Source organism: Erythrolamprus reginae, chromosome 1 (genome assembly GCF_031021105.1).
Source record: "Erythrolamprus reginae isolate rEryReg1 chromosome 1, rEryReg1.hap1, whole genome shotgun sequence".
NCBI classification, from domain to species: Eukaryota; Metazoa; Chordata; class Lepidosauria; order Squamata; family Dipsadidae; genus Erythrolamprus; species Erythrolamprus reginae.
In genome coordinates, this window is record NC_091950.1 from 292877010 (window position 1) to 292887086 (window position 10077).

At 39.8% G+C, this 10077-nt stretch overlaps 1 protein-coding gene across 6 annotated transcripts in view; it reads right to left on the reverse strand.

Annotated features, from left to right (window-relative positions):
- The window catches only part of USP45 (ubiquitin specific peptidase 45), a 69589-nt gene extending 61582 nt beyond the window's left edge, over positions 1-8007 (reverse strand). For 2 of the 6 annotated variants that reach the window (XM_070733261.1, XM_070733259.1), the window contains exon 1: positions 5628-8007. The gene's annotated coding sequence lies outside the window, so the exon portion shown is untranslated. Of the gene's footprint in view, positions 1-2624; positions 2755-5092; positions 5112-5627 lie in introns of those variants that run through there. The other 4 variants (XM_070733258.1, XM_070733257.1, XM_070733260.1 and 1 more) reach the window with 4 other exon arrangements.
- Positions 8008-10077: the final 2070 nt, after the last annotated feature.

Genomic DNA, 10077 nt, shown 5'->3' on the forward strand with positions numbered 1-10077 from the left:
TCCCTCAGGGCAGATTCCAAGATTGCTAAAGATTCTAAATAGGGTCAAGCAGGTTTATCTGCACAGAACTAAACTACGACATCTGGCCAGATTTGTCAGGGAACAATACAACACAGTCCTCATAACTAAGTGGAGCAGTCCTCCACTCCCCTGCTCGCAATAGAATACCTTATTGCACCAGACTTAAAATTTTGGGCTTCGATAGTCTAGAACTTTGTCGCCTTTGATCTGACCTAAATATAGTTCATAAAATCATCTACCACAATGTCCTACCTGTCAGTGATTCCTTCAGCTTCAACCACAACAATACATGAGCACATTATCGATTCAAACGTAATGTTAACAACTCCAAACGTGGCTGCAGAAAATACGACTTCAGCAACAGAGTAATCAATGTCTGGAATACACTATTCTTCCCCAACCCCCAAAATCTTTAACCTTAGACTATCTACAGTCATCCTCATCCCATTCCTAAGAGATCTGTCAGGGGCGTACATACGCACATCATTGTGTCTATCGTCCCTGTCTTACTGTCCTATTGCCTAATTTACCTGTATCTACTTTGCTAATATTTATGTTTATACCAAAACCTACTATCTTGTACATGTTTGATAAATAAATAATAACATGTATGTTCAATTCAAGTGTATAGAATGTGAAAGATGTGTTTTGTGTTTTGTGTGTTGTGTTTATTTTTATAAGATTATAATGTACACTGAAGACGCCATTTAATTTCATTGTATGAGGTGCAATGACAATAAAGTAACCTAAATTAAATTATTCAAAGTTGACAATTATAGTGGAACCATTTAATTCAGAATCAGAATAAACATTAAAAGATTCACTACCACTTAATTAATATAATAACAACTATGTATATTGAAGTACAGAATTAATAAGGGAAAAACCTTGCATGCTGGGTATCAATGTCAGAAGAGCCACACTTTCTGGAAATAATCAGTTCCGATATGTGTTGCTCCAGCTTGACAGGGAATGCACAGTGTTTGACAAGAAAGTAGGATGTCAACATAATGAACATTCTGCTTCCCAGAGAGTTTGTGATTGCCAAGAGTATAACATTGTTATCAGAGTCCGGGGGATTTTTCTCTCTACAACAAGCTGTCCTACTTTGTTCTTTGTGACACACATCACTCTCAATGCTCAGTGATGATATATTGCTCTACTTTGGACATTACCAGCTAACCCCAAGAGGCATGGGGTATGCTGCTACAGAACTTAAGGGGAAACATAACTACATACCAGCTTTGAATTAGTTCCTAAAGAAATATGACAAAATGTTTACAAGTCAATCACATTATAAAGAAATGTCTCAAGTCTATAAAACACAAGCCATTGTGTTGCAATCTTGCCCTTATTTTGCTACCAGAGAGATCTTTAAAAGATTTCAGTATCTGGCATCCAGATTTTGAAGCATAACTTTCAATTACTGCAGATCTATCACACTACACATAATTAACTTGTAATGAAGTGTCACATTTCAAGAGAAGTGGGTGCCACATTGTAGCATATCAGTTTATCTCTAAAATATCCAATATGTTCCCACCGAAAATAGAAAGCTCTTTTGCAGTTTATCAAGCTTTCTCGTTTTTCCTCCATCTTTTTTTTTTAAATTTTGGAAGAATTAAAAAATATATGCCATAAAGTGATCCATCATCCTGTAGCATAAGAAATGTGAGGGAATGAAGCATGTATTTTGCCTATGAGCTGAGTATTTCTTTGCTTCTTTGCTTTTTTAGTCCCATATACAGTGTTTAACCTAGTTTGGTATGGAATGTTCTGTAAATATTTTTGCTACTTTTTTCTTCCAAATGGAAACTAGTTTTATGGTGATACGCTTAGATTTGGGGCAGGAGGTGGTGATTGAGGATAAAAGAGGCTTTATATGAAATGACAGGAAAATTTTATCACACAGAAATGTTCTGCTAATTAAAGCTTAGCTATATATACTACACTTTTTATTGGAACACAAAGTCATCCATGAATCATAGGAACAAACCTCTCATTTAATAATTAAACACAAGAATTACAGCTGAAATGTTGGATAAAAAGAAAGTCTTAAAACCATGACTCAAAAAAAAAAAAGGAAAATACTAACAAGTATTCCGGAGCTGTTTATCCTGATACATTTGAGTTCTTTTTTATATAGTTTAACTCTTTATCTTTTATCAGTTGGCAGCTTATCCAATAAATACAGGTAGTCCTCGACTTATGACCATAACAAAGACCAAGGTGAATCATACCCCATTTTATACTGGGGTTTTTTTTTGCCATGTTTAAGTGGATCAGTGCAATTGTTAAGTGAACTATGCAGCCATTAAGCCAATCTGGCTTCTTCCATTGGCTTTGCTTGTCAGAAGCCACCTGGGAAGGTTGCAAATGGTGATCACATGACCGTAGAGTGCTGCAACCCCCATAAATATGCCTGTTGACAAGCTCCCAAATTTTGATCACATGATGATGGTGATGTTATGACACACGTGAGGAACAGTTGTAAGCCACATTGCTCAGTGCCACTCTAACTTCAAATGCCCATTTAACAAATGGTTGTAAGTTGAGAATTACTTAGAAGAGTATAATAATTTTCACCCCCTAACTTTACTTACATGCCTATGGAGATTCTCAGTCCTCCAGGTCACAGCTGTCCTTAAGGTGCTTTTTCACATGGTAACTGGACTTTCTGGTTTTTCTTAGAAGACGTTTCACTTTTCATCCAAGAAGCTTCTTCAGCTCTGGCTGGATGGTGGGAAAGGGAAGGATTAATACTCCTAGGAAGGCCTGGCTTGTATAAAGAGTATACTGTAAATCCTTCCACTCCCCACCATTCAGCCAAAGCTAAAAAACTTCTTGAATGAGAAGCAAAACATCTTGAAAGAAAAACCAAAATGTCCAATTGCCTTTTGGAAAAAAAAGTACATTTGGGACAACTTTACTACCACAAAGCAGCAGTAGGGCACATTATCAAGAAAGTCAGCTTACTAAATCTGTAATAGCTCTCTAAATCAGAGATACTCTGATTGGGATTTCTCTGGAAGGCCTTTTCTGCTACTTGCAGCAGCCATTGGTGGGTGTATCGAAACATATTGTGGGCGTCTGGTGGGTTTAGAAAAGTAAGAGATAATATTTTAAAGACACTGTTTAGCGGATAGCCAATGGGCAGAGCATGCATTTCCTTTCCAAAGACTATGATACAGATCTCTCCCAGTACATTGTTTATATAATTCATATATTCCCTAAAGAAAAGGACAAACAGAATAAAAGTATGCGTATTTTGCTCCATCTCAAATTTCCTAAGAAAAGACTGCCTTCTACTGCACATCTCCCAGCGACCGATAAGGGCCCACAGGCTCTCTGGAACCAACTACCTCCTGAGATTTCTACTCTTCACCCTACTGGCCTTCTGGAAGTCTGTAAAGATCTGGCTTGGCCCACAGGCCTGGGCCATTGATCAAATCTAGATCCGGCCATAAAAGATATCCATGGTTTTATTAAGGGTTTTTAATTGTTATTTTATGTTATTCCTTTTAGATATTGTTCTCTTTGTTGTGAGCCACCCAGACTCCCTTGCGGAGCTGGGCAGCATATAAATTAGACTAATACATTAAATAAATAAATAAATAATTTTTTTAAAAAAACTTTAGGAATAGAGTGGCTAGAATAAGCAGCTGCAGAGCCAGCATGCAAGGGGGTACATTAGATTGCCAAGGCCTTATGTTGCCCGACTGATGATGTTTGTCCATCATGTTTGAGGAGGACCTTAACACATAATGGGTTGTGGGCTGCATGCAATGTGTCCGCAGGTGGCTGGTAAGGCCTATACGGACACGAAATGTTCTGCCACATGTTGGGTAGAGCATTTGCATTTGAATTTGCATTTGTCTAAGTCAGTGCTTCTCAATTATTTTCTGTTTTGTCCCATTAGAAAAAAGTGCGCCCGCCCGCCCCCCGCCCCCCCCCCGCCAGGACAATACTTTGCAATATTTGGCACATTTTTTTTGCTGAAAAACTCAAGCGATTGGAGTGCAATGTGTTTAAGTGACACCTTAATTTATTTGGCTGTCCACGGCCAACATTTTTAGACACAGTAAACCTACCAGTCTTTCCTTGTCTCCCACCATAGTCACAGTGAAACCAAGCGCTACATACGCTTTGTCATATTTCCTCATCTTAGCTTTTGGGAGACTTAAGTTTGTCTCATTATCTCCGCCTCTCTCCTCCTTTCTTTTCAACCCTGTTAAATCTTTTTCCATGGTGTCTCTTAAGGATTTGTAATCTGCACTTCATATCTCCTGCTCTGTGCTGTGTGCTATTATCCGGTGCAAAAAAAAAACCCCTACTCTCTGCGGCAAAAATAAACACATTACCTGGGGTCATGCGTCCCCCCTAGCATTACTCTGTGACCCCCTAGGGGGAGGCGCCCTACTATTTGAGAAGCACTGGCCTAAGTAAACAGTGTGGAGTGGCGCCTCCTGATTTCCACATTCTTAGAGGCCACACGTAACACAATACAAACTGCACATCATTGTACCTCTACCTAAGAATGCCTCTACTTATGAACTTTTCTAGATAAGAACCAGGTGTTCAAGATTTGTTTGCCTCTTCTCAAGAACCATTTTCCACTTGCAAACCCGAGGCTCCGAAACTGTAACTGGAAAAGGCAGGGAGAAGCCTCCATGGGGCCTCTCTAGGAATCTCCTGAGAGGAAACAAGGCCAGAAAAGGCGGGGAGAAACCTCTGTGGGGCCTCTCTAGGAATCTCTTGGAGGAAACAGGGCCAAAAAAGACAGGGAGAAGCCTCTGTGAGGCCTCTCTAGGAATCTTCTGAGAGGAGACAGGGCCAGAAAAAGCGGGGAGAAGCCTCCATGGGGCCTCTCTAGGAATCTCCTAGGAGGAAACAGGGCCTCCACCCTCCCTGTGGTTTCCCCAATCGCACACATTATTTGCTTTTACATTGATTCCTATGGGGAAAACTGCTTCTTCTTACAAACTTTTCTACTTAAGAACCTGGTCACGGAATGAATTAAGTTTGTAAGTAGAGATACCGCTGTATGTACAGAAAACACCATTTCACCCACCTTCCTCCCTCCAAACCAGGGGTCCTCAAACTTGGTGACTTTAAGACTTGTGGACTTCAACTCCCAGAATTCTCCAGCCAGCATAGCTGGCTGGAGAATTCTGGGAGTTGAAGTCCACAGGTCTTAAAGTCGCCAAATTTGAAGGCCTCTGCTCCAAACTGTCACAACCCCAGGCCTTCAACACAAATAAGGGGCGTGCATAAGTGCACTTTTGTGCCGACCGTTCCTGTCCAAATGTCTTTTTTATCTTTTCTATCTCTACTTTATATACTTATATTATGTTAAACATACTACAATACAATACTATATTTGTATGACAAATAAATAAATAATAAAAAATCTCACAAGCCCTTAACAAAACCTCGCTCAAAAGAGGGAGGAGCTACGGCCGGCCTCAAGGGCTGAGCAAGGTAGCTCTAAGCTTCGGGGCTTTTTCCAAGGCAACAGCACCTCGATAGAGGAGCCAAGACCTCTAGCCAGCGTCAACGGGGGAGGCCACCAACCTCCCAACCATAAACCAAAGAAAGAAGGAGACCTCGTCTCGGGGGGCTACTCCCGTCCTTCGGCAGCACCATCTCTGCCCCCCAGTTTAGGAAGAGGGAGGAGCGGAACACCCCCGGCGACGTGCTGCTACTCCTACTCGAGGTCAGAAAAGGCGGCTAGCAAGGCCCGCCAGAAGCCAATCTCTCCCCTTCCGGAAAAGCCGAGCGAGCCTTCCGAGTCCTCCTCGCCCGCAGCGAAGGCCTTCGCCGGCGGTCGACATTCCAAGGGATTCCCCAGCTCGGCCGGGCCCCCGCAAACCTCTCAATCCCTTTTTCCTAACTCACCCGCGCTGAGTTTCTGCTTCGCCGGCTACAACGACAACCGAAAGAGGAGGAGCAGGAAGCGGACCTCCTGCCAGCAGGATATTTTTTCCTTGCTGCCCGGTAGGGTGATGTTGTCTCCGTCTCTGTCCCGTCCCGTCCTTGTTTCGCACACCCAGGGCCGGGGCTCTCTGCTTGGCGGAACAGCGACCAGGCGCGTAAAGGGTCAGGCCGGGCGGGCTATTTGCCGTTCAGTTCCCAAGGAGCGAGGTCTCCGCTGGCGCTAGCAGAAATCCGATGGTCTCCGGCCGCAATGCGTCGCCCCAACTTTCATGCCCAAGTGGGCTTCCAAAGGAGAAGAGAAAAGGCGCCTTTCAATCTGTGTTGTCTCATCGCGGCCACTTCCACATTTTGCAGATGGAGAAGAAGAAGAAAAAACCTCCCCCGCACTGCTTTTTTTAACTGCAGAAGTTCGAATTTCTTTCATAACTTTCCAGGGACCTCCCCCCCCCCCTCGGTAGTTCCCAAGTAGGAAGTTGATATGCAGGTCATGCTGCCTATTTGGCTTAGGGAGGGCAAGCCCCCCCCCCAGCAGAGAATGTGACAGGTGAAAAAAGAACTTAAATGTCCCCCTTTTTCCTCTCTATCCTGCTTGTAAAGAGGGGAAAAAGCCTTTGATATCTGCCACAGGATCCCTCTTCAAGTGTTAACAAAACTAAGAATAGAATAGAATAGAATAGAATAGAATTTTATTGGCCAAGTGTGATTGGACACACAAGGAATTTGTCTTGATGCATATGCTCTCAACGTACATAAAAGAAAAATATACTTTTGTCAAGAATCACGTGGTACAACACTTAATGATTGTCATAGGGGTCAAATAAGCAATGAAGAAACAATATTAATAAAAATCTTAGGATACAAGCAACAAGTCATACAATCCTAAGTGGGAGGAAAAGGATGATAGAATGATGAGAAAAACAAGTAGAAATAGAAGTGCAGATTTAGTAAAAAGTCTGACAGTGTTGAGGGAATTATATGTATAGTAGAGTGATGGCCTTCCGGGGAAAACTGTTCTTATGTCTAGCATAGGAGTAAGAGTGTAGGAATAGAATAGATTAGAATAGAATAGAATTATTTATTGGCCAAGTGTGATTGGGCACACAAGGAAATGGAACAGAATAGAATATTCTTTATTGGCCAAGTGTGATTGGACATACAAGGAATTTGTCTTGGTGCATATGCTCTCAGTGTACATAAAAGAAAAAGATACATTTGTCAAGATTCATGAGGTACAACACTTAATGATTGTCATAGGGGTCAAATAAGCAATGAAGAATGCACTGAATTTAAGAGTTATCCTGAGTTAAATTGCATGCCTGTCTACCATAATTTATCCTGTCATTTGAAAAGAATGGCCAGTCAGATGCTCCTAAAACGTCCAAATTTCACCATTAGCGTTTGGATCCTGCCTGTGACCCTGGAAGAACCCTCATCATGACTAGGTGCCATTGACAATCATATCTTAAATGAATATATTTCCATTTTGAAACTGCTATAGAAAAAGGATACCATATGGCCAAGCTGACAGCCAGCAACTAGAGAACCAGTTTGTATGCCAGCTTAGATTTATCATATTTTCCATTTAGAAATATGGTTGGCCTTTTTTTATTTAAAGCAAAGGTAAAAAAAAAAAATCAATATTATGTTTATTTTAAATGTGCTTCTTGTTTGTACTGATTCACCAATTTAGATTCTATTGTTCTATTTTATGTCTGTAAACAATTTTGTTAAAATCAGGTTGCAAATGTTTCAATGTATCAATATTTCTGTCACAGTAAGTCACAGTACTGGAGTGACTTAAACTTAAAATGAATGACTGAATAAAAAGCCTGCAAAATCTCATGGAAGCACAGCACCAAATGGATTTTCCTGATGGCAATATATATATATATGCCTAAGACATATAATTTTAGTGTTCATGGAAAACTCATGCACGGATGAAAGCAATATGGACACACTAGAATCTGGCAGATACAAGAAGTCCATTGATGGATCAGGCCAATGATCTTTTAAACCTCTTAATAGGGATTTTATTAATAAAAGTTTTTTACTGTTTTAGAATTTGTTTTTATCTGTTGGAAGCTGTCCAGAGTCCTTCATGTGTTGGGCGGCATATAAGTACATTTAATAAACAAACAAACAACACCTTTTATTTCAGTGGGCACTTATGATGCATTCTAGTAGCTACTTACCTTATTCTACTCAAAAGCTAATTGTGATGACCATAAAAAACAATTTCTTAATAAGAAAGTCAGTCAAAATGTCCCAGAATAACAATATTTTCACTTGAAAAATGGGTGAATGACATCTTTGTCATATTTTGGTACAATATATGGTTCCAAGTGAAAACATATTCTTTTGGAGCAAGAACAATGGCAAATTCCAGCATGAAATTCTTGATTATCTACATTTGCTATAAACATGATGTGTTCAAATTCATTCAGTAGTGTTCAGGAATTTATGAAACACTTTATTGTTACTAAATACCTATTACATGTCATGACTAGTTTTTAACAGTAATACATCTTGCATATGGAAATCTAAAATTAATATATGCCATCCAGATAGCTGTAAAGATACAGTGGTACCTCTACTTAAGAATGCTTCTACTTAAGAACTTTTCTAGATAAGAACCGGCTGTTTAAGATTTTTTTGTCTCTACTTAAGAACCTGGAAAAATTTACCAGGAAATTTGAGAGCGGCACAAAGGTCCAACCAGTTTCCTGTCATTCCCCCTTTAATCCCGGCCATCTCAGGCTTTTCTGGGCTGCCAGAGGAGCCTTTTGGTGGCGCTTAAGGAGGCTTTGGCAGTCTAAAGCGAACAAAGCATTTTCCTTTCTCTGGGCACTTGGAAAGGGAATAAACCTCTACCAGCGCCCAGAGAAAAGAGCTTTTATTTCTTTCCTAATGGGTTTTCACACATTATTTGCTTTTACATTGATTCCTATGAGAAAAATTACTTAAGAACCTGGTGACGGAACGAATTAAGTTCTTAAGTAGAGGTACCACTGTACTTTCATAGTATTATGAATATCTATCCGCCCATTCATCCATACAGGGAGGGAAGGAAGGTGGGTGCAATAGTGCTGTTTAAAAACCCTGCTGTTCTGTTCGGGTCGTATGTGACCCGAAGCCAAGTTTGAGTCCCTGTAAAAAATTTTCCCTGCATATCTGAAACTTGAAATTTCATGTTGGTTCATCATTTCAGGGGTTCTCTCTATGAGAATTTTTTTGGGGGGGTGGGAGGCTTAGTTTTTGCTGGGCAAAAAAAAGTTACAAATCTTATGTTCCTGGGTCACCCTGACCCGGACCGAAAACTCTTCATTTGCAGTGCTTATGTTTGGTCTTTTTGAAAGCTTTTTTCACTTGGAAAGTAGTCTGAACATTTCTGCACACAATGATATGAAAATTGAAATGAAAAAAGTAAATCTTATTGGTTTATTTTGCGGATATAATGCACGCCCCCCCCCGTTTTTGTGAAAAAATTTTCCATTTATGGATAGTTTTGCTTGCAAAATGCATTCTATTTTACTAAAGTTGGTGTGGGATTGGTAGCTTGAACATTTCTGAATATAAGAAAAATATAAAGGAACTGAAAAAAATGATTCTTATTGGTTTTTTAACATCAGAAATAAGGCCTCCCCCCCCCCTTGGCTGCTTGCAACCATTTTCACTTTTTATTTTTTTATGCTCCAAATCCGAAATATTCTTTAAAATCTTAGGCATTCATTTACTCAATTTAACAATGCTGATCATCAAAAAATATTTTTGGGGTGGTGGCTAATTGTTTTCTGGGCAAAAAAAAATCATAACTTTGAATCTGTTTCTGTTCGTATGTGACCGGACCAAAAATATTTTTTTTAGGTACTTGAATTTGATCTTTTTGAAAACTTTTTCAACTGGAAAACTAGTTTGAACATTTATGAACATAATGATATGAAAATTGAACTGGAAAAATTGAGACTTATATTTTTATTTTGATCAAAAAGCCCCTCCCCCCATCCTTTTTTAATTTCGTGTCAATTTCTATTTTTTAAGGCTACAAATCCCTAAGGAATTTTCCCCCAAAAGGTTTGATATACTAAATTGAACATTTCTGAATATAAGAAAAATATAAAT